This window comes from Geotrypetes seraphini, chromosome 2 (genome assembly GCF_902459505.1).
Source record: "Geotrypetes seraphini chromosome 2, aGeoSer1.1, whole genome shotgun sequence".
In the NCBI taxonomy this organism is placed as follows: Eukaryota; Metazoa; Chordata; class Amphibia; order Gymnophiona; family Dermophiidae; genus Geotrypetes; species Geotrypetes seraphini.
In genome coordinates, this window is record NC_047085.1 from 124,381,204 (window position 1) to 124,407,208 (window position 26,005).

General features: G+C 41.8%; 1 protein-coding gene across 2 annotated transcripts in view; it reads right to left on the reverse strand.

Moving 5' to 3' along the window:
* The window catches only part of LOC117355639 (chloride channel protein D-like), a 236,796-nt gene that overhangs the window by 79,591 nt on the left and 131,200 nt on the right, over positions 1-26,005 (reverse strand). The gene's annotated exons all lie outside the window — the stretch shown is intronic.

A 26,005-nucleotide genomic window follows, 5' to 3' on the forward strand; every position in this document is an offset into this window, starting at 1 on the left:
AGGTGGTTGGATTATACAACTCTTGATGCAGGCACTTGATATTTATTGATACAGTGGTCTTTTGATCATAGTTGTCATTTTCTATTATATTGTGTTGATATTGCATGAATTTATTCAGGTACTCAAGCACTTTTTTTCCTATTTCTCCCGGCGAATGTAGTGACTTGCCCAGTGTCAAAGGGAGCTGCAGTGAGAACCAAAGCTTGGTTCTCAGGCCACTAACCGTTGAGCTACTCTTTCTCTCCACCGACAAAACCATATCATTCACAGCAATTATTTAATTTTAGATTTCAACTTTATTTGATATACTCATACATTAATATATCCAAGCAGTTTACTGCTAAAATGATACAAGAGAAAAGGGCAGGATGTGTTCTTGTGTTATGTTCTGCCTTTACCTATTTATTTCAAGGTCAGATTATATTACAAGAGGTTAGGTCAATTATCCAGGAAGAGGTGTTTGCTGCCAGATAAGTTAATTCTCTCATTATTGATTAAGATGATACTGCATTTCTTTTCATTTATTCTTGAAATTAGACTCAAAGACCAAGATCCTCTTATAAATATATCCTTCGATTTTCAATATTTTTCTTTTTTACCTCATATCCCGCCCGGTTGTGCTACCCCTATTTGTTCTTTCTTTACTTTTACTATAATTATTGCAGTTCATTCCCTCTCTCATTGTCCTGTCCCTCTCTCAAACCAGTCCTGGGTTTGTAAGTCTATCTGATACTGTGTCCATGTATTGTACTGTTTTCCTCATTTTAAGAATTGTAATACGCTTTGAAATTTATGACAATGCGTGTAAATCACATTTTAAATAAAAACTTGAAAAAAAAGGTTGAAACGTAGCGCTATAAGTCAAAGAAAATTTCAAAAAATATTTTTTTTAAACCCTGTATGAGGATCGATGACAACTGCAGCCAATGTGGGGTTGTAATGGCAATCTGAGGATCCTCTAGACCAAGGGTGTCAAAGTCCCTCCTCGAGGGCCGCAATCCAGTCGGGATTTCAGGATTTCCCCAATGAATATGCATGAGATCTATTAGCATACAATGAAAACAGTGCATGCAAATAGATCTCATGCATATTCATTGGGGAAATCCTGAATTCCCAACTGGATTGCGGCCCTCGAGGAGGGACTTTGATACCCCTGCTCTAGACAAAGAAACCATTTCAATGGGACAAAGTGTTACATTACTAAATATCTCAATGCATCTTTAAATGTGTTTTGAGGGTTGTTGATTGATCTTCTAAGCAGCTACAATACAGTTTATGAGAGCTGACCAGTCAGAGGATACGGCAGAAAACTCAAATTAATAAGGGTGAGAAATGGCATGATGGGGGGAGGGAGCTAGAAAGAAGTGAGACGAGAGAAGGTAGAAAGTCAGACTACAGAGAGTCAAACACAAAGATCAATGAAAGAAATGAGAAGAATGAAAAAAAATTAAAAAAGACAAAGAACATAAAGGCAGAGAGGAAGCATAAGAGAAGAGCAAGAAAAAGCAGAGACAGAGGATATAAGATAAACTAGACAAAAAGGTAAAAGATTTATATGTAGCTAGTCTGGATCATGGGTGGGGAATAACTGGTATTTTGCCATACTTCTCTAGCCCTATGATCACCCGACTATACAAGTTATTTTACAAAAGGGACAAGGGAGAGCAGAGGAAGATTTGGCAATATATGATGCCACAATCTGATTTTTTTTTTTTTTTTTTTTTTAATGGGGAGAACCTGCAGTCTAGTCTCAAACTGAAACAGAAATGGAGAGAGAACTCATGTTCCTTTTTCAGAAAAATAAAACAATCATCCTGCCTGCGTATGGGTGGTATGGATAGGCCAGGCTGGATGGGGAGGGATATGACTGTGGCAGAGACAAGCTGTGGGTGGGAGAGAAGAGAAAAAAAAGTGGGGTGGACTAGATAGGTGGGGATGAAGTGAAGTTGGGGAGGAAAGGAGACTGGTGGGACATTCAGTGCTTCCCTGGCTCTTTTAGCCACAAGTCATTTCAGGATGTGGGAGAGTGTGGTGCAGTGGTTAAAGCTACAGCCTCAAGACCACAGAGTTGTGGGTTCAAATCCACACTGCTCCTTGTGACCCTGGGCAAGTCAGTTAATCCCCCCATTGCCCCCGGTACATTCAATAGATTGTGAGCCTGCCAAGACAGACAGGGAAAAATGTTTGAGTACTTGAATAAACTCATGTAAACCATTCTAAGCTCTCCTGGAAGAACAATATAGAAAATTGAATAAATACATACTATCTGTTGTGCAGATAGTATACATACATGAGTGAGTTTGGTGGATGCTGGTGAAGTTTGACTCAACGATTATCCATATATTTTGTATTGTAGTGTCTCTATCTGCAGTGCAATATGGCCTTGTCAATTGTTCCCATGACCCTGCCATACTTCGTTTTCCTTTTTACAGACATGGTAATGTGTGCTGAGTTGAACACCCCCCTATCATTTTGAAAATTTTGCTCCTATTATTCCATAGGCTGTGTTTGGTTCAATGGTTGTATTGTGACAGGGGAACAATATGGATGAAGCTTTAGACTGTATGTCAATCTTCCTTTCAAAGTGGGAGTCCCAAGTCATTTTTGTGATTTTTCTGTCAATGAAATAGAAAGTAGGTTCTTTTCATCAAATTCTCCTATTCAAATCTGTTTATGGAAACATTTGAATGCTCCTAGACAGTGACATAGCCAAGGTATGTGTGTTGGGGGGAGGGGGGTTAGAAACTTAGAAACATAAAAACATGACAGCACATGAAGGGCAAATGGCTCATCCAGTCTGCCTATCTACTTTGGGCAGCCTGGGCCTCCACCCCCCCCCCCCACACACACACACACACACACACTTTGGGTTCAGGCCCCCTCCAAAACTGCATTACCTGTTGAATGACCCCTGGGAATGCCAGCTAATAAGACCCATTGTTCAAACCATCCCTGTGCTCCCTCAGCATGAAGGAAGTTGGGGGCATGTTTTCCAGCACTCCCTACACTTGCTCAGTTTGTGCAATATCGGTGTTGCATTATTCCTCTCCTGGTGCCCTAGGGTCCTCTAGACAAAGCTGGCATTATTTTTCTCTTCTTGTTTATTGAAAGCTTCTATACGGCTACTACTGAGTTAATTCAGAACAATTTACATGAACTTCTGCAATGGTGTTATAATACACAGAGCTAGCATTTTCTAATATGGTTTTCAATACAGACACATCTATACCATAATCAGGCATCCTATGTCTATGCACACATTTATACCACAGCCAATCAACCTATGTATATACACATATAATACTAATATCATATATTATGTTCATACTTAATCTTACTTCTTTGTACACATAATACCTGTATTGTTGGCTGGAGAGGAGGGGGAGTGGCTTAAGGAAGATGGCCGCGGGTGGCTGGAGTTAGACGCCACGGATGTTCCCGGACTGCTGTTACCTTTGAAATGGTGAAACGAAAGTCCAAACTTCGGGTTTTTCCCGACGAATCCTTGACAGCAGTAACGGGCCCGATGGACACCTTTCTTCAGCGAGGAACGCCAACACAGCCGGAGGCTTTCTCGGCTGGGAGAGACACGCTGGCTGAAGCGTTACAGCTCTCCCTCGAGGCAACATCTATAACCCCGGAAGAGCGGAGTCCTCCGAGTCGCCCGGGGGCGTTTGACCAGTCGATGGAAGAGCAAAGTCCTCCGAGTTGTTCGGGGGCGTTTGGCCAGTCGATGGTGGAGGAAATGCCCCGGGGTGTTTACTCTCCAGACCTGCTGAGATCGGGAGTCGGCCCAGCAGGAGGAGGGGTGAAGCCAAATCAACCATCTGTGCATTCGGAGGAGTTGGAACAGAAACTGCCTCAGGATTTCCTGACACTGACTTCATCGCCTGCTGAAGTTCCAGGTACTTTTTCATCAGAGGATCTGGGTGCTGAACTGATACCAGTGCAGAGGCCCAAGGTTTTCAATATGGAGACAATTTGGGAAGCAATATCTAGTTTGCAAATCTCTTTGGGAACCCAAATGCAGCAACTTACCACACATTATACCTCTGTTGTGTCTGAAAATTTGGAAATGAAAAATAGGATATCCAGCGTTGAAAATAAAGTGGATGGACATGAAACTAGAATAAAAACAGTGGAGTCCCAGGCTTCGGTCTGGGTAAGAGATAGTGGAAACCTTAATTTTAAGGTGGAAATGTTGGAAAATATGACTAGAAGAAGTAATCTTCGGATTATTAACTTTCCAAAATTACCACTTATCTCAGCGCAAGATACATTTAAAAAGTATTTGAAAGAAGTTTTGAAAGTTCCCGAAATCTCCTATCCGCCTCTCACTAAAATATATTATTTACCAACCAGAGCATCTGTTCAAAAACCAAACCAGCAGAATCTGTCTGCTGATAGTTTGGATTTGACAAATTTCCTTGAGAGGTCAGGTGAAGAGATACCGGCAACTGCTACGCTACTTGTACAATTTGCTATAGATGCTGACAGGGAATGGATGCTTAAATTGTTTTTTTAAATTTAAAGATGTACCATTTATGACTAAAACTGTGAGAATGTATCCAGATGTGTCACGAATGACCCAAAAGAGAAGAAAACAATTTCTAATTTTGAGACCAAGGGTTCTGCAATTAGGTGCGACGTTTGTACTCAGATTCCCCTGTAAATGTGTAATGACCTATCAAGGGAATAGATTTATTTTCTTTGAACCTCAGCAGTTGATAAAATTTATTTCTGCCAAAGAGCAAACTTAAAATTCTTGAGAGAATTTCAGTCTCAACCTGCTCAAGTATAAGCTTTTTGTTTTTTGTTCTCTCCTGCTACCATCTTTTATTTTCTTTGTATTATTTGATAAAGATTTCAGGCATTGTAAAGCTTTCTCCCCCCTTAATTGAGGTCTAATGATACAAACCAGTAAAAATTCATATTTGGATCTAATGTTTTTGCCCTATGAGAAAGAAAAATTTTGTTTTGTTCTTGTATTTCAATTGTATATTTTCATTATTACCTATTGTCTCATTTTAATGTACGAACTGAGTTGTATTATTTTCTTGTTTTGACTAATATTATGTCAATATTATAAAATGAAAATAAAGAATTAAAAAAAAAAAAAAATACCTGTATTGTTTTCTATGTCGTGTTCATAGTGGGGACTAGACAGCTATCTCCTCTATGTTGCTTTATTAGTTAAAGTAGTCTGTGAAGAGGATGGTCTTTATCCCTTTCTTTTTTAATTTATTTTTTACTACACTTTTCAGACAGTCTCACAAGTAAACACTTGATCAAGCAAAATAGAACTATATAAAGACAGGAAAAATTAAATCATTAGGAAACAAATTTAAAGTTCTTCATTAGACCCCCAATAAACAGGAGGAGGTGATCTAAATATAAAGGGAGAACAAAAAGGAAAATCAAAACATATAGGGGTCCTTTTACTAAGGCATGCTATCCGATTTAGCCTTCACTAAATGCTAACATGTCCATTATATTCTATGGATGCATTAGCATTTAGTGCATGCTAAATTAGTAAAAGAGGGGGATAGAAAAAAACTTTAACATGAATTAAGCTCTGTTATACTCTACACTAGCAATCTGGATAACTTGGACTTCAAGCAGACAACTTTTTAAAATCAATAAACGTCCTCAGATGTTCTGGCTGAAAATAGACATAAGTGATACCCAAGTATTTTATATGACATATACAAGGATAGGCCAACAAAAATTTTGCCCCCCAATGCCAACATTTCTTGTCTTGTATCCAAAAAGCTCTTCTGATATTTTTTGTCTGTTGTGTCACATCTGGTAAACCCAAATATTTTCCCGCATAAAGGAACTTAGGCATTTCTAAAATAGAGTTTCATAATTAAATTTGCATCTTGTTCAAATATGAATGAAGCCAATAATGTTGATCTTTCAGAATTCTCTGTTAATTCATTAGTTTCTGGGGGATCTCCTATCTTCTTTGAAGGAATATAATATGTTTTATTCACCGGAGGTATATTTTGAGAGGAAAATTTTAAAACTTAAATGAAATATTTCTTAAAGGCATCAAATGGAGAAATCCCAGAAGATTTTGGAAAATTCAGGAAGCGAAGATTCAATCTTCTATTATTGTTCTCTAACATTTCAATCTTCTTATTAAGCACTTGATTATCATTAATTATGAATGTTGAAACATCTTTTAAAGTTCTCATCTCTTCTTTTAATGATGTCAGTTGTATGGTAAATTCATTTTTTTGTACCAGCTAAAGTTTCTGATAAAGTATAAATCATACTTACAAGAGAAGATATTTCTTTGGTCAAAGTGTTCACCTTCATATCAAGTTTCTGGAGAGCATTCCATATGCTCTCTAACACTGCCTCAGGCATTTTCTTGTTGATGGAAATAGCAAACTGCTCCATCGATTTTCTACTTTGCTTCAATAATCCCCCTACAGAATTGTCCCCTCCGGATGCCTCCAATTTGGTGACATCCACCAAAGGAAACCCCTCTAGATTCGCAGGGGCCATGGGGCGAGGCGGCGGATTGCTCTGTGGGGGTGAGAGCAAAACATCCAATTTCTGATGCCGTCAAGTATCCCTCCTCACAGGGTAATGCCGGGAATCCTCCAGAGCTCAACTTTGGAGCTCAGATTGCAAAAATGGTTGTCTGAGAGGTAAGTGTAGTCTTAAAGCTTGAGAAGAGAGCTTTGACTCCTGCCTTTTCTCTTAGTTGCAGGAAAAATTTAACCAAAGCTTATAGTGAGACCTAAATGCGGAACACTTCACATCGCCATCTTGAAATGCCTCCCTTTATCCCTTTCTTGAACTTTCCAGTATCCTTTTCTTGTTTTAATTATTTGGGGAATTCCACTACCTTGGAGCCATCACTGAGACCATTCTTGACCTCCTGTGTATTTGATGTCTCTGAAGGAGGGTATTTCCAGCAGGTATTTTTGGCTCGAGCGCAGGGCACATGCTGGTATATGGTTATGTAGTCTGGCTGCTAGATATTGTGGTTCTGAGATCTTAAATTTCACCCTGCTTTCAATTGGGAGCCAGTGTAACTCTTTCAGTAATGGGGTAGCACTTGTTTGTCTAGATTTTCCCAGCAGAAATATTGCAATAGCAATTTGTACATTTAAATCTGGTATTTCTGGTGCTTTGGCATCCTTCATTCCAGTGTTGTTACTATTTTAACCCCTTTTGGCATCCTAGGGTCTTCCTACCAGTATTGGTACTGCGTTGTCTCTCTCCTGGTGCTTTGGGTCTTCATTCCACTGTGTATGCTACTTTGCCCTTCTAATGGTTGTCTTGGAGTTTTTTATGCCACTTTTAGTGCCCTTAGATCCTCTTTTGGTACCATGGGGTCTTCAAGCTAGTCTTGATATCCTGCAGTGCTGTTGCCTCGCTGGAAGATGTCTGCCAGCAAATTTTGAGCAATTTTCATTGAATAAAGGATGGAAAATTCCACTGTTAAGTGTGCAAAATTGTGTATCCTCAAGGGAAATGAATGAAACAAATGATTCAGAATCCAAAAATGAACTGAATGGCTGATTGATCCAAAAATCAACCAAACTGAAATGTTTTTCCTATGCAAATCCCCAATAGAGGCTGTCAAGTCTGCTTTTAAACAGACAAGTACTATAGCATGCTGTAACTATTCAGAACAGTCTTGTTACAGATGTGAAAAAATGTTTTAAAAATGGAACTTGGGGAGGAACCCCATTTCTTTTCACTTTTTTCTTATTACATTCTAATAGAGTACAAGGAAAAATGATGGTCTACATTTTCCATGAAAGATAAAGAAAATATACATTTCTCCTTTCATTGGAAATAAAGGAAACTATACAGATATGAGACTGCTTAAGCTCGCTTTTGCTCTGAGTAAGAGCAAATCTATATGGGATAGAAAACCTGGGCAGGCAAATAAAATGTAAGTATCTAGGTGAGTAATAAATCTTTTGAGGACAAAGCTGGAAGCAGAATTAATGAAGCCCTGTAATGAAGAGTATAGAACACAGTTCTCAAACCTGTCCTGGAGGACCACTAACAGCTGGATTTTCAGGATATCCCTAATGAATGTGCATGAGAGATATTTGCATATAATGGAAGTGTCACTTGCATATTCATTAGGGATAGTCTGAAAACCTGATTGGCTTGTAGTTCCCCAGGACAAGTTTCAGTATCACTGGTATATAATATGCTTTCTCCTGCACAGAGCAAATATCAGAACGATATGAACATTGCTTTTCCCTCTGTCCCAACCACTTGAACAGCAAGTGAATACTCCTTTTTCTGATAAAGATATTTGGGAAAACTCAATAGTCAACCCTTCTGGAAGTAAAATCACCCCTCAGCATTTATGGCAAAGAATAATTGTCACCAAGGATATGTTCAGATTTGTTTTTGAGAAATATTGTGGGAACTCCCCAAATCCACAAGTTAAGAACATAAGAATTGCCATACGCTAGTGGCGTAGTAAGGGGGGGCAGGGAGGTGGTGGTCTGCCAAAGGCACCATCTTCGTGAGGGCAAGGCACCTGTCCCCCTCTCCGCTCCCCCCCACACACTGCTGCGCGTATGTGCTGCTTTCCTTCCCCCATACCTCTGTAACATTCCTGGTGTGAGCAGCAACCCCCAAGCTGCTGTTGCGCCAATGTCAGCTCTTCCTCTGACATCACTTCCTGGACCCATGCCTAGGAAGTGACATCAGTGGAAGAGCCAACGCTGGCGTGACAGCAGCTTGGAGGTTGCTTCTCGCACCGGGAACATTATAGAGGTGCGGGGGAAGGGAAGTAGCACGTGCACAGCAGGAGGGGTGGGATAGGAGCATGTGGAGGGGGGAGGCAGAGAAGAGGGTGAGGGAGGGACCACCACCCTGGGCACCTCTCATCCTCACTACGCCACTGCCGTTTAATAAGGTGCGCGCTAAACACTAACGCCTCCATAGAGCTTGCGTTAGTATTTTTCGGTTAGCGCGTGGTTAGCGTGCGCTAAAAACGCTAGCGCACCTTAGTCTTTTAAGTGGATTCTCTTTCTCGCTCAATATAATCCCAGTCAATACTCTTCATAGAGCTGGTTCCTATTGAGTTTTAATCCAGCTTTCCCTCTATGCATATAAACAAGCTTCTGACCTGCAGAGATATAACATTGTAGCTCATGCTGCAACAAATACATTAACATAGTAACATAGTAGATGATGGCAGATAAAGACCCGAATGGTCCATCCATTCTGCACAACCTGATTCAATTTAAATTTTTTCTTCTTAGCTATTTCTGGGCAAGAATCCAAAGTTCTACCCAGTTCTGTGCTTGGGTTCCAACTGCCGAAATCTCTGTGAAAACCTACTCTAGCCCATCTACACCCTCCCAGCCATTGAATCCCTCTCCAGCCCATCCTCCCCCAGATGACCATATAGACTAATTGCAGGTGATGTAACTTGATAACTTCCTCGTCTTTGTAAAGATATGATGCGTCAAATTCTTCTTTGCCTTCTCTGTTTTAACTAGCTTAGTTTTTATTGTTTAAGGTTAGGCCCAACTGGGAAGCAGTTGACTCTGTTCCAGTTAAATTTGTGCCTGCACAAGTTTTGTTTTTCATTTTGATTTTGGTTTTGGTCTTTTTGCAGTTCTCCAGATTTCGGAGCATCAGGACCCCTGTGCTGTGTTAAAAGAGCAGCAATTTACATATGATCTTAATATAGAAAATCAAGGTAGTGCCAGAAAGATGAAGTCAAACAATTAATCAAAATAAATCAGCAAGAGACAATCCCTTGTGTGCTGTGCTGGGGGGGAAGGTATTAACTTACTTCTACAGCAATGATATTAAAAACACATTTTGCCTTTGAATGGTTGTTTTGAGAAAATATTTACTCCATGGGTCCATGTTTCACAAAACCTTTCCGTACCTCTCTTCATTTAACATCTAGCAGAAATGATCCTTTCACAGTTCCCGTGTTGTTGTTTGGGTTTCTATTCTTAGGTGTTTTAGGTAAATTTAAGTGAATATTTTGCAGCTACAGTAATTAGGGGGTTCTGTGAGGGTACAACAAAATCAGTATTTTTCATGCCATAGAAGATATAGGATACCAAAGAGGAGGCAGTAAAGATCATTAGGTTCTGAGAGAGACTATTTGCTGACTAACCTGAGAACACCAATAGTGAAGGATCACGTTTGCAATTAATATAATTTGATAGTGGTGTACCCTTAGTGTGATAAAGCAGCGAAGGGAGCAATGCTCCTATGCTTCACATCTGAGACAAGGGTCAATCAGACCCTGCCCCCACACCATCATAGGGTACTACCGTGATGTGTGCAATAAATAAATCAAAACGTGAAAAAGTGCAAAATAAAGCACAGTAATAATACAAGTAAGGACAAGCAAACAGTCACTCTGAGAACCTCCCCCAGAAAACTCCCAATAAAGTCAAAAGCCAACTTAGCTGAAACTGATGTTCAAAGGTAGAACGGTCTCCCAAAACAGGGAGAGCCACAGCACACTGGGTCCAACCAGCGTGGTTTCGGGAAGCATCCCTTCTTCAGGAACCCAGATTAGAAAATACAAGCCATCGAGCCAGCTGGGGGAGGGTGGAGCCAGCTCGATGGCTTGTATTTTCTAATCTGGGTTCCTGAAGAAGGGATGTTTCCCGAAACCAGGCTGGTTGGACCTAGTGTGCTGTGGCTCTCCCTGTTTTGGGAGACCGTTCTACCTTTGAACATCAGTTTCAGCTAAGTTGGCTTTTGACTTTATTGGGAGTTTTCTGGGGGAGGTTCTCAGAGTGACTGTTTGCTTGTCCTTACTTGTGTTATTACTGTGCTTTATTTTGCACTTTTTCACGTTTTGATTTATTTATTGCACACATCACGGTAGTACCCTATGATGGTGTGGGGGCAGGGTATGGTTGACCCTTGTCTCAGATGTGAAGCATAGGAGCATTGATCCCTTCGCTGCTTTATCACACTGAGGGTACACCACTATCAAATTATATTAATTGCAAACGTGATCCTTCAATATTGGTGTTCTCAGGTTGGTCAGCAAACAGTCTCTCTCAGAACCTAATGATCTTTACTGCCTCCTCGTTGGTATCTTGTTAAGTTTCATTGGCAGGTGTTTTGGAGTTATTATCTTTTGGATAGAAGATATAGGGCAAGACAGGGGCAGGGTAAGAAAGTACTAGGGAAAGTGGTGTTTTCTGGTTTTCATTCAACAAATAATACCTATTTTTAAGATTTTCCCATTGGAGGATGTTTTATTGGTGTTTATCAGTTAAAACTTAAAATCAGAAGTCCTAATTGTAATCAGAAATTAACTTCTTAATCGGAGGCAGTTGACATGAACAAAGAACTGTAAGGGGGACAATCCATCATACTTCAGGGGAAGAAGTTGCAAAACAGACACTATTCCAAGAGCAAATAACAGCCTATTGGATATGTTTACGAAATGTTAATACACGCTAACGAGCATTAGCATCCAGAACAACATAGACATGGCTTTAAACTGAGGAAAAGGGGAAAGCCGATAGTCGATCTGACATCGACACACCGGACTAGAGTATCAAACAAGGATACTGGACCAGGAAAAGGGTTCGAAACTGAGTGGACAATTTTTGACAAAAAACCCAAGGACGCAAAGCAGGGGCCCAGGGAACTGACAAAACCAAAGAGCAAGAAATGGAGGAAACAGTCGGAAGGACATTCAAAAAAGGGGAAGCAGGCTGAGGACGAGATAGACACACCACAGGAGGGAGATGAGGACAAAACAGACACACCACAGGAGGAGGATAAACAAAGCGAGGCCCAGGGACTGGCAGCCCATGAGGGGGTAGGCAGGAACACCAAACTACGAGGAAAACCAACAAGGAAGGTAAACAACCGGGACTTAAATTGCCTATACACAAATGCTAGGAGCCTAAGAGCCAAAATGGAGGAGCTAGAAGTCATAGTCAGTAAAAAGGACATAGACATAATTCGAGTCACTGAAACATGGTGGTCCGAGGACAACAAATGGGATGTGGTCTTACCAGGGTACAAACTCTACAGGAGAGACAGGACACACAAGAAGGGTGGAGGAATAGCGCTATATATAAAGGACTCCATTCCTTCAACCAGGATGGAAACAGCAATAGGGGCGGACAACTTGGAATCACTATGGGTTAAACTACCAGGAGGTAATGGAGCTGACATAAAATTGGGACTGTACTATCGCCCACCAGGACAACCGGAAGCAAACGACCAAGACCTGGAGACTGAATTGAGGCAGGTATGCAAAAGCAGAAGTGTGGTGGTGAAGGGGGACTTCAACTACCCTGGCATAGACTAGAGTATTGGACACTCAAACTCCACAAGGGAAACAAAATTCCTGGAAGCTATAAGGGACTGCTTCATGGAACAGCTGGTCATGGAACCAACAAGAGGAGAAGCCACTCTTGACCTAATCCTCAACGGGCTAGGGGGACCCGTAACGGAGGTGGTAGTACTAGAGCCACTAGGAAACAGCGATTACAACATGATCCATTGCAAGCTAGAAATAGGAACACCAAAAGTAAAGAAAACCACATCGACAGCACTCAATTACAGAAAAGGGAACTACGAGGCCATGAGGAAAATGGTAGGAAAGAAACTCAGCAAGAGCTCAGGGAAGATGGAGACCGTAGAAAAAGCCTGGTCCCTGCTCAAGGGCATGGTACGAAGCACAGAACCTGTACGTCCCCAGGTTTAGGAAAGGGTGCAAGAAGAATTGAAAAAAAAACCCGGTGTGGATAACAAATGCAGTAAGAAAGGCGATAAGTGACAAGAAAGCATTGTTCAGAAAATGGAAAAAGGACCAAACCAAGGACAAACAAGATGAACACAAAAGGCACCAAAAGGAATGTCAACGAGTGGTAAGGAAAGCAAAAAGAGAATATGAGGAGAGACTAGCAGAGAAAGCAGGAAATTTCAAACCATTCTTCAAGTATGTGAAAGGGAGACAACCGGCCAGGGAGGAAGTGGGACCATTGGATGATGGAGACAGGAAGGGAGTGGTAAAGGAAGAAACAGAGATAGCTGAAAGGTTAAACAAGTTCTTCTCGTCAGTCTTCACGAGAGAGGACACATCCAATATTCCAGAACCCGAAGAGATCTTACATGGAGACCAGGATGGGAAACTGGTCAAACTAGAAGTAAGCCAGGAGGAAGTCCACCGTCAGATAGACAGACTAAAGAGCGACAAATCACCAGGTCCAGACGGCATCCACCCAAGGGTACTAAAAGAGCTGAGAAACGAAATAGCAGAAACTTTTCGCAAAATATGTAACCTTTCCTTGGAAACAGGGGAGATCCTAGAGGACTGGAAAATAGCAAATGTCACGCCCATCTTCAAGAAAGGATCAAGGGGTGACCCGGGAAACTACAGGCCGATGAGTTTGACCTCGGTTCCGGGAAAGATGATGGAAGCACTGATTAAGGACACCATCTGCGGCCACATAGAAAACAATGGGCAGCTGAAGGCAAGCCAGCATGGCTTCTGCAAGGGAAGGTCATGCCTCACGAACTTGCTATACTTCTTTGAGGGAATAAACAGACAGATGAATAAAGGGGAATCCATTGACATCATTTACCTTGACTTCCAAAAAGCCTTCGACAAGGTACCCCACGAACGGCTGCTTAAGAAGCTGTGGAACCACGGGGTGCAAGGGGATATCCACCGATGGATCAAACACTGGCTGGCAGGCAGGAAACAAAGGGTTGGAGTAAAGGGCCATTACTCAGAATGGCAATGGGTCACGAGTGGAGTCCCACAGGGGTCGGTCCTGGGACCGCTCCTGTTCAATATATTTATTAACGACTTGGAGACAGGGACGAACTGTGAGGTCATTAAATTTGCAGACGACACCAAACTCTACAGCAGGGTTAGAACCAAGGAAGACTGTGAAAACCTGCAAAGGGACTTAACGAGATTGGAATACAAGACTGGGCAAGAAAATGGCAAATGAGTTTTAACACTGAGAAATGCAAAGTCATGCATGTAGGGAAAAAGAACCCGATGTTCAACTATAAAATGGGGGGATCGTTGCTGGGGGTGAGCAAACTTGAAAGAGACCTGGGGGTGATGGTGGACACAACATTGAAAGCATCAGCACAGTGTGCGACAGCCTCAAAGAAAGCGAACAGAATGTTGGGTATCATCAAAAAGGGTATCACGACCAGGACGAAGGAAGTCATTTTGCCGCTATATCGGGCGATGGTGCGCCCACATCTGGAGTACTGTGTCCAGTACTGGTCGCCGTACCTCAAAAAGGGCATGGCAGTACTTGAGGGAGTCCAGAGAAGAGCAACAAAGTTGATAAAGGGTATGGAAAACTTCTCATATGCTGACAGATTGGAAATGCTGGGGCTATTCTCCCTGGAAAAGCGGAGACTTAGGGGAGACATGATAGAAACCTTCAAAATCATGAAGGGTATAGAGAAGGTCGACAGGGACAAATTCTTCAGGCTTTGGGGAGCTACAAGCACAAGGGGGCACTCGGAGAAATTGAAAAAGGACAGGTTTAGAACAAATGCTAGGAGGTTCTTTTTCACTCAGAGGGTGGTGGACACATGGAACGCGCTCTCGGAGGCTGTAATAGGCCAGAGCACGCTACAGGGGTTCAAGGAGGGTCTAGATAGGTTCCTAAAAGATAAGAGGATTGAGGGGTACAGATAGAAGTAGAGGTAGGTTATAGGATTAGACAGAAACCACTTCACAGGTCACGGACCTGATGGGCCGCCGCGGGAGCGGGCCGCTGGGCGCGATGGACCTCTGGTCTGAGCCAGTGGAGGCAACTTCTTATGTTCTTAGCGTAGGAATAGCAAGGGCACAGTATCAGATAACACATCTTTGCATCGAACGGTGCCATATTGGTTCCAGTATCTCTGGGAGATGTAGAGACCCAGTAAATAGACATAGAGAGTAGTAATGAACATACATATAATCACATTATATTAGCTCTTACATTCTGCAGTCACCCAAGAGGCAATTCCTAGGATCTAACAATACTAAGATCCCCATACCTTCCTAAAAGAGCAAAAATTTATATCAGGTAATCCTTACAAAAGTGATATGAATGGTCTAAACATTGTCTACTTAACAATTAGGTCTTTCTTTAAAAGAGAACTTTTTAACGCCTTCCTGAAAAGCAAATAATTCCGAATTAAGCTGCATTTGATAATGACATAGCAGCCTTGCCATTCGTTCCTGACTGATGAGTCAGGTCAAATAGGAGCATAAACCTAAGAGATCTATCTTTCCATGAGTTATTTGTATTGAAATATACCAGCTCTGGAGTACGTATATCACCTCTAACTATAAAATTGAAAAATGTTTGCCCAAAGCTATGAATTTCGATGCTGAATTTTTATTCATGCTGTAGGCTACAAGCTGCTTTATCAAGCATACGTTTAGACTGTGAGACCAACAAGGCATTGAATGGCTCTTGCATGAGGCTGTCAATGCAGCATTTGAAACTAAAGTTTGGAAAAAAAAACTTTAACTCAAGATTATAAACTTGTTTGGGCTGTGAAAACTATATGTGTGTGTGTGTGTGTTGGGTGAGGGAAGTCTAACATTACTAGATGGCTATAAACAGTGGTTTGTCTGTTTGTCTAAAGCTCCCATGATGTCATGTTATAACCAATAAAACAGCCTGAAGGTTCATAAGCTGTTTTTATAAGGCCCAGTGCATATCAGAATCATACAGGGGAAGATAAATAAATCTGAGCTAATAGTCATTGGACAAGCTTAGTATTTATACACAACCTGGGCCTTATTTGCACAAAAGTGGTTTATCACTGCAATAGTTCAGTGGTTAAAGGTACAGTATAAGTCACCACTGAAATGAATACCCCACCCCCATCTCTCCGCCCCCAAAACACACATGCACACATTCTTTGACATGGCATGTTATCTATTAAAAATATATGTCAAGGCAAAATTTGGCATTTGGATTGCCCTCAGGATTAGTTTATGCCAAGATATATTTTTAGAGATATTTTGCTCCCTTGATTGAAAATGACAGCATTGATTTGTTTCAGGTTTCTTGTATCACCAAATCAGCCAAAAAAAGCACTTACGGTTCAACTCAGACAGATATTTTTTGCTTTTTCAAGCCAATGGCAATATTTTTGGCCACCCTAGATAAAAACCAGTAAGACTGTACAGAAATTGTCATTTGAAAGATGAACCTAAAAAAAGATGGTTTGTCCATGAGAATATAAATTGGTGGAAATTTTCATTTTGATTTTCAGCACACTTAGGGTGCTCTATGATGGTGTGCAGGTGGGGGTTTATTACCTCTACCTAGAAGTGAAGTGTTGGAGCTGGACTCCTATCGCTGGTGGTTCACACTGAGAGCACTCTTTATTTTTATATCATTCACATTACATTGTATGTAGTTTGTGTGGTTTGCACAGCCTGTGTCCCTGAGCGTCCCCTTAATGAACCTTGTAGTGACTAGGTCTGCCTTCTTTTGTTATTGCTAGTTTAGGTTTTTGGCAGAGTTGGAGTGTATTTTTGTATTTTCATGAGAATATAAAAGCAATGTTACCAAAACCAAAAAACCAAAAGCATATTCAGCCTACCATCCTATGTATCATAGATTTAAGGGCTTTAACAGACATCTCTGAACGCAAACTACATGGTTCTATTCTCTAATACACTGTTCTCCAATGGCAACTCCAAATGACCCAATGAAACTGCTCCTTCTTGCTTGTCCTTCAGGATATTCTCCCTACTTACCTTCTATTGAGGTTTACTGCTGACACCAGGGTCCATGCAGAAAGCATTGCCACAGTTTTAACCCAGTTTTACAGTGGGTTTTACTGGCTGAGCAATACAGTAAGGGGCTCATAACTGAAACTTAAATATGTCTAAAAACCTGCCCAAGTCAGCACTTGGACAATCTAAAAGACAGGTTGTCCCAAGTGCCGATAATCGAAACAGGTTTTAGACGTATCCAGTGACTTTTTAGGCCTCTTAATCCTGCTGTGCACCCAGAGCTGAAAGGAGCATTTTTGGAGGAGTGGTTAGGGTGGGTTGTGAGGTTGACCTAGACTTAGTTGTCCTGTAGGGATAATCGAATGTTTGACGAGACTGCCTAGACGGAACTTATACGTTGTGAGTTAGATAATGTAAAGACACGTATAAGTGCCCAAAAGGTATCCAAAGTGATCAGATAATGACTGCAGGGACAAAGTAAAGACTCACACACCAGTGACCCCATGGTCACTGACCCCGTCGCACCCCCCACAAAGTTCAGAATAAAAACGTACATACCTGCCTCCAGAACATCAGCATCTGGCATAGGAAAGCCTAGTAGAGCTGCACAAAGGTGGCTTAAGTAGTCTTGGAGTGAGCTAGTGAACCATAGAGAGGAGGACCCAGGCCCATAAGCCACTCTAACCACAACATTCATAGTAAAAATGTGAGCCCACCAAATCCCTACTCTATTGAAATAAAGGTGTCACATGCAGCCATAAGGGCTATTGGGGTTGTAGACAGGTGGGTATAGAGGGAAGATGGGGGGGGCTCACCATAATCTATAAAAAATCCAGATATCTTCTAAGTTGTAACTCTCTACCGTATCATGTAACTCACACGAATCTGTGTTATGTAATTCTCACAGAAATGTCCAGATTTCTTCTAATTTGTAATCCACCTAGAACCGCAAGGCACAGGCGGAATATGTAATGTAATGTAATTAATCATGAATTAATACAGTAATATGTGACTGTTGGGCAGACTGGATGGACTGTTCAGGCCTTTATCTGCCATCATTTACTATGTACTATGTAAAAGTTTGTGGAATAGCAATACAAAATGTTTCTATGGCTGAACATAAACATTTATCTTAACCCTTTTTGAAAATTAAATGTTTATTTTTCTTAGAACTGTCAAAAAGTCCAGCATCCTTTGCCACTTTTGCTGTTAAGGAGACACCAACCACTGGGGGGATTAAGAGGGTAGTGGGTAGTGGTGTGTTGCTCAATAGCAATACTTTTGTGAAACCTGAACACCCTAGGTAACAGATATAAATACCAATGTCCATCTATTAGAACGCAGACATTCATTCCCTTTCCGAAATGAGGAATAAAATGTCTGCTTTTTTAGGCCTGCCCTAACCCTACCCAAACCACACACCTCTTTGCATTTACACTATTTTCAGTTTTAGACCTGTATATCATGGCTTGGTAAAACTGGAACTTAGATATTTATGAAACATGAGCATCTCCATGCCGGATTATGCGCACCTATGCACACCTACGCGCTTCTAAAAAAAGAAGAATCTGTTGTACGGCAGATCCTGAGACAGAGAGTCAAGGCAGAGTGAAACTGAACAAAAGCCTCTCCCACATTTTGTTCTATTTTTCCAGCACATTACTTATGTAGCATTTAAATTCTTGCAGTTCAAACAGATATCATATTTCTGGTTTAACGTACAATCAAGATAGTACCCCCATCTTTTGGTATAAGATATCAATCATATTAACATCACTTAAGAAGTTGCACTGATAAAAACAGCTCACTGAGCCCTCTAATTACCATGACTTTGTCATTTGGGAAAGAAAATATGTATACTGGCTCTTGCCAAATGAAAAGTTGCTAGAACAAGCCAAGATAAACAACTGTGAATATGTTTTTTAGCCTATCATACAAATAGGAAGACTATGCACATTTTATGGTTTCAGGGCAGGACATTTTAACTGTTTTTAGCATTGCCATGTCCAATGCCTCCCTGCCTCCCATAACCAAAACAATTTGTTTTTCCTCAAGCAAACGGTGATATTTACTTCACAGAAGCATGAACTGAAGTAGATCCCAGATGAAGAACAATAGCTAACTACATACGTGTTACACCCTGCCTCCTAGAGGAATGCAAGCTGTACTGCAACCTGAATCATTCTGTACATCAAATCACTATTACTAATGCCACTGGCTGTCCTCCACCCCCTTTAGATGACATGTCACTAGAGGGTGCTCATTGCTCTTTGGTATTCTTCATACCAAAGAAAACCACAGTTTTTGCCTTTCTTTCAGTATCGTTTCATGCACAACACTGTTAAAGACTGAATTAAGGGTGGCAAGAGTTAGCAAAACAGAAAGGATATGATGAAAACATTTAATTCTTTTAGTTTTCATTAGAAAGGGGGACTTCATAAGAATTAACATACTGGAACAGACCAAAGGTCCATCATGCCCAATATCCTGTTTACAACAGTGACCAACCCAGGTTCCAACTACCTAGCTAGATCCCAAGTAGTAAAACAGATTTTATGTTATTTATCCTAGGAATAAGCAGTGGATTTCCCCAAGCCATCTCAATAATGGTCTATGGACTTCTCTTTCAGGAAATTATCCAAGCCCTATTAAATCCCTCTAAGTTCACTGATTTCACCACATTTTCCGACAACAAATTCCAGGGTTTAATTACACAAGTGTCTCTCAAACTTTCTTGAGCTGGGGCACATTAAAGGTAGTGGCCACGGCTTGAGGCATCCAGAAGTGTGCGGATGTCACCATGATGACATCATGCATATGCGTGACATCATCACGTTGACGTACGCGCCTGTGCAGAAGCCTTCCAGGTGACCCTGACACGCCAGTAGGGGGTGCCAGCAGGGAAGAGGATTGGAGATAAGGAGAGGCACTGGTGCCAGCTGATTGCCTACAGCAGTGTTTATCAACTACTTCAAGCTATGTACCCCCTAAGTCTAACAAATATCAACTGAGTACCCAACCACAGACCTCCCTAGGCCACCCAAACTCTGCCCCAGATCTCATCTCCTTTAATAATTGTAATGCAATTTTTTCCATTCATTTTTCATATACACAGCAGATATAAATTCTCAAAACTGACACATTTCAATCACTATATTGAAAATAAAATCATTGTACCTACCAGCAATCCTTTGCAGGATGCTGTAATTAGCTTTAAAGGTGAGACTGGGAGGCCAGGGGCGAAGCTAGAGAGAAGGGGGAAACATGCAGGCCTTCGGCGAATTGGGTAGCGCTTTCGCTGTACCACATAGGGAAGTCAGTTGGCAGGCGCCTCTCTTCTTCCTCAGTGTTCCGCGGCACACTTGGAATCTCACGAGGCACACTAGTGTGCCTCGGCACACAGTTTGAGATACACTGAATTACGCATTGTGTGAAGAAATATTTTCTCCAGTTTGTTTTAAATCTACTACTTAGTAACTTCATCTTATGCCTCCTAGTCCTAGTATTTTTGGAAAGCGTGAACAAGCATTTCACATCTACCCTTTCCACCCTACTCAGTATTTTATAGACCTTTATCATATCACCCTTGAGCCGTCTCTTCTCCAAGCTAAAAAGCCCTAGTCACTGTAGCCTTTCCTCATAGGGAAGTCATCCCAAACCTTTGATAATTTTTGTCATCCTTCTCTGTACCTTTTCTAATTCCACAATATTTTTTTTGAGATACGGTGACCAGATCTGCACACAGTATTCAAGTTGTGGCCGTACCATAGAGCGATACAAGGGCATTATAACATTTTCATCTTTGTTTTCTATTTCTTTCCAAATAATTCCTAACATTCTAATTGCTTTCTTAACCACCAATGCACATTGAGCCGAGGATTTCAACATATCCTCAGCGATGACACCTAGATCCTTTTCCTGTGCAGTGACTCCTAACGTGGACCCCTGCATCATGTAGCTATAGTTTGGGTTCCTCTTTTTCACATGCATCACTTTGCACTTGCTCACATTAAACTTGATGAACTTTTTTTAACTGTCCGTTTTGGGTCTAAGTCGCAAGTCAGACATGGGAAAAGGTCCATTTTCGAAAAATATGTCCAACATATTTTTTTTTCTGAAAATTGTCTAACTGTACGTCCAGCCGTGTGATCGCCCAGACCACTAATTCGTCCATCTTTATACCCCATTTTCGTCCAAAAATTTGTCCAAGTCAAAAACGCCTAGAAAAAGACCTCTTGGACGTGGGCAGGGTCAGAAAAGTGATGGACTGGACACCCAGACATGGCACCAGAGTAGTGGGGTACCTTACAAGGCACTGCTGTGAACTTCACAAAAAGGGTGCCATATACACATCTCACCACAACAACCTTATAGGTCATGGTGAGCCGCCCAAAACACCCCGCAGAACCAACTAGACCCACCTGTCTAGCACCCCAATAGCCCTTATGGCTGCAGGTGCCACTTATATGGCAGTACAAAAGGGTTGGGGGGTGCACATGTTTCACCATGAATGCAGTGATTAGAGTGGCTTATGGGCCTGGGTCCTCCTCTCCATGGTTCACTAACCCACCCCCAAGACCACTTAAGCCACCTCAGAGCAATTGAGCCCCCATCCCACAAATATTCCTGGGTCTTAGATCAACCATGTCTCCTTACTGCTACTCTTCCCTAGCTATCTGATCCAAGGCACCCCAGGTCTGACTATCCTGGGTTAAGATATCCCTGAACCTGGCACCTGCACAAGGATGCCTTCAATCAGAGACCCACCATGCCACATCACATGAGCCCCTCCCCCCCAAAAAAAAATAATGCTTATCTGGTCCAGTGAAGTGCCCAGTACAATTCTGCTTCTCCCACCACCATCTTGAAAAATGGTGACTGCTGACCACTAAAAGACTGCTTTATCGTTATTTTCTGGTGTTATAGCTCCCACACATCCAGGGGAGGGGGTATATCTTTTGTTTGGTATTATTCTCTGATGGAGAATGTTGGATGGGAGAGGGAGTTTTATTTTTGTATTGATACTGATTGATTATAAGTGCATAGTTGATTATTATTATTATTTGCATGTATATTGTTTTGCACTTTTTGTTCGCTTTGAAAACTAAATAAAGTTTTTTGGGTTGTTTTTTTTTAAATAGGCTGCTTCCCAATAAGGAAGGCAATCCCTTATTTGGCAGACAGGACCCTATCTGTGCAGAGTGATACATCACTAGAGATTGATTGCTACTATTCTTCAAGTTGGTAGTCAGAAAAAAGGGCATTGGGGAGTGGGTTGGACGTCTGTGGGATGTGAGAGGACTATTTGCTACTTTATCGTCCGTTCCCCCCCCCCCCCCGAGCTTCCTGCAGCAGCAGCGGTTCTTCTCTCGGCCAGACTTGGTGGCAGGCACTAACTGAGACGGACCCGTAACATCAGTGGGTCCGTCTCAAATTCGATTTATTGAAGCCGCTGCCGCAGCCAACTCGGGAGTGGGTTGGATGTCTGTGGGATGTGAGAGGACTATTTGCTACTTTATCGACCCCCCGAGCTTCCTGCAGCAGCAGCGGTTCTTCTCTTGGTCAGACTTGATGGTAGGCACTAACTGAGACGGACCCGTGACGTCAGTGTGTCCGTCTCAAATTTGATTTATTGAAGCCGCTGCCGCGGTTGCGACCGCAGGGTGTAACCAAAGGGGCGTGCCCAAAGGGGCATGCCAGGCTCCTTGGGTGCCCCTTGGAGCCACGTGGAGCAGGGGAGCTGGACTTGAAAGTTTGCAGTAATTATATTTGGCTAATGGTGGGCTATCATGGGGAAAAGGAAAATTAAGCCGAAGAGTTCCACACCAGCTATTTCTGGCCCCATGGATAGGCATTTAACATTAGCGACTGGAGATTCTGCTGTAGTATCAATCAATATGAACTCCTCTTTATCCGGAGCTTCTATGAGTCCTCTCGAACGATCTCCTCCCCTTCATCCTGGTGAAAGCAGGAATATCGTTCCTGCTATATCCTCCGAACAGGTGGTAACCCCCACTCAGACGAATAAATTGGTTTATACTGAAATACCTAAAGTTTTGGATTTATCAGGTCTAGTGGAGGAACAATCACCTACGGCGGAAGCACCAGATATTACACTTAAAGATTTGTGGTTAGGTATTACTCAGGTTGAAGGGTTTCTTAGGTCAACGATGAAACAAATGGGGGACTTTTCACAATCTGTTTCTTGTAAATTAGAAAATGTGGATTCTAATTTAAGTTGCTTGGACAAACGTTTAAATGTTACAGAAGCTCAATGTAATACATTACAAGCTGTCTCAGTCTCTGCTGTTAAAGATTCTACTGTGATACATGCTAAAATAGAATCTATGGAAAACATGAATAGAGCGAGAAATCTCCGCTTGGACAATTTCCCCGTAACTCACTTATTATCACCTGAAATTCTGTTAAAAAAATTTGTAAAGAAATACTGGGGTTGCCCAATGCAGAGAATTTTCCAATAAATTATTATTATTATTATATACCTTAAAAAAAAAAGAATCTGCCCAACCTGGTCACAACAGAAATTAATTTAACTGAATTTTTGGAAGATACTCAAGATGTGATTCAGAGTCGGTCCACCCTGGTGATAACATGCATGAGTGAGATAGTTAAAATGTTAATTATGAAACTTTACTTTAAAAACAGGCTAGCTAAATTTTGTGGTGATTTAATAAGGATTTTTCCTGATGTTTCCAGAGCTACTCAGTTTAGAAGGAAAGAGTTTTTGAAGTTAAAGCTTAGAGTTTTGGCCCTAGAGGCATCTTTTTATTTAAAATTTCCCTGTAAATGTTTAGTTAAGTTACATGATGTCGAATATGTTTTTTGGAATCCCATTCAATTGCAACAATTTCTAGTTGCTCGTGAGCAGAAATAGTATTCTTTTATTTGTATTGTTTCATCCCTAAGATTTTGAGGAGGAATGTATCACTAAAATAGTAAGGAGTGATATAAGGTTCGCGTAGGCGTGCTGAGAATCCTTCCTTTATCTTTTCTTTTACTTTTTCTTGTTGTATTGGCAACCTGCCCCCCCTCCCCGTTTAGTGGGCTTAAAAAAGTTTTGGACAATACTCAGACTGGAAGAGCGTCACCAGTGGGGTGCCGCAGGGCTCGGTGCTTGGACCCGTGCTCTTTAACATCTTTATAAATGATCTGGACATAGGTACGACGAGCGAGGTAATCAAATTTGCGGATGATACTAAGTTATTCAGAGTAGTAAAGACGCAGGGGGGATTGCGAAGATCTGCAACTTGACATAATCAAGCTCGAGGAATGGGCATCGACATGGCAGATGAGGTTCAACGTGGATAAGTGTAAAGTGATGCATGTCGGTAACAAAAATCTCATGCAGGAATACAGGATATCCGGGGCGGTACTTGGAGAGACCTCCCAGGAAAGAGACTTGGGAGTTCTGATCGACAAGTCGATGAAGCCGTCCACACAATGTGCGGCAGCAGCAAAAAGGGCAAACAGAATGCTAGGAATGATAAAGAAGGGGATCATGAACAGATCAGAGAAGGTTATCATGCCGCTGTACCGGGCCATGGTGTGCCCTCACCTGGAGTACTGCGTACAGCACTGGTCGCCGTACCTGAAGAAGTTCACGGTACTACTCGAAAGGGTCCACAGAAGAGTGACTAAGATGTTTAAGGGGCTGGAGGAGCTGCCGTACAGCGAAAGATTAGAGAAACTGGGCCTCTTCTCTCTCGAACAGAGGAGATTGAGAGGGGACATGATCGAAACATTCAAGGTACTGAAGGGGATAGACTTAGTAGATAAGGACAGGTTGTTCACCCTCCAAGGTAGGGAGAACAAGAGGGCACTCTCTAAAGTTGAAAGGGGATAGATTCCGTACAAACGTAAGGAAGTTCTTCTTCACCCAGAGAGTGGTAGAAAGCTGGAACGCCCTTCCAGAGGCTGTTATAGGGGAAAACACCCTCCAAGGATTCAAGACAAAGTTTGACAAGTTTCTGTTGAACAAGAACGTGTGCTGGTAGGGCTAGTCTCAGTTAGGGTGCTGGTCTTAGACCAGAGGGCCGCTGCGTGAGCGGACTGCTGGGCATGATGGACCACTGGTCTGACTCAGCAGTGGAAATTCTTATGTTCTTATGTTCTTATTTATGCATGATGTATTATGTACTTTGATTGTTTTTCTCTTTTTTTTCCTTTTGTTATTGGATAATGTATTATTAAATTATAATAAAACTTATTGAACTAAAAAAAAAAAAAAAAAGGGCATTGCTATATGCTTTCTGGACCTGGTAATTATTAGTAGGAGGGGGAGAGCCACAGCATAAAGGCTCTGTAATCGAGGGCCTCCCTACACAAAATGCCCCGTCTTGGTGGTGCCCTACACAAGACAGTCTCAAGAGTGAGGCAGTTACTGGGCCCACTTGGGCCATGAGTTCACTGAAGTAAAGGGCTGCACATTAGACCTTGGTGCTCCCACATAGGATCTTTACTTCAGCAGCTCTGAGCTGAAGTAAATATTCTGGTCCACAGAGCAAGTGAAAACACTATTTCAAATTTTAGCATATTTTTTTACATTGGAAGCACTTCTTGATTCAGTGAGTTCACATGCCGACAGCGTTGCCCTTTTGTATGATTTTTTATGCGTTGTAACTCTTATTGCTCTAGGAATAAGGTTAGTGTGAAGAAAAGGATAATACAAGTTATGTCACTCAACCCACAGTGTCTTACAGTATGATTAGCACCCATCCCAGAATCTGTGCACCAGACACTTTAATGCGTTTCAGGTACTCTAGAGCAGTGTTCTTCAACCACCAGTCCATGGACCGGTGCCGGTCCACAGAAATTTCTTACCGGTCCACAGGGCTGGCATGTGCATCAGGCCCAAAACTGTGTTCTTCAACTGTCGGTCCGCGGTGCAATCGATGTGTTGTTAATAAGATTATATTGTGTGTATGTATGAAAAATGAATGGAAAAAATAGTGTTACAATTAGGACTATGGGGGCAGGGTCTGGGGTGGAGATTGGGTAAAGATGGGCAGGGGCTGGCCCACGACTTAGCCCAATGTTCTTCAACCGCCGGTCTGCGGACTGATGCCGGTCCACAAAATAATTCTTTTATTTCTGCCGGTCCATAGGTGTAAAAAGGTTGAAGAACACCGCTCTAGAGATATTATACAGTATTGGGCTTTGCAGGGAATGCGCTGCAAAAAGAATATTATTGTATATATGCAAAATTTTCCTTTTTAAAAAATTCTTTACATTCTTGAAAAAAAGAATGCTGCATTTCAATTAACA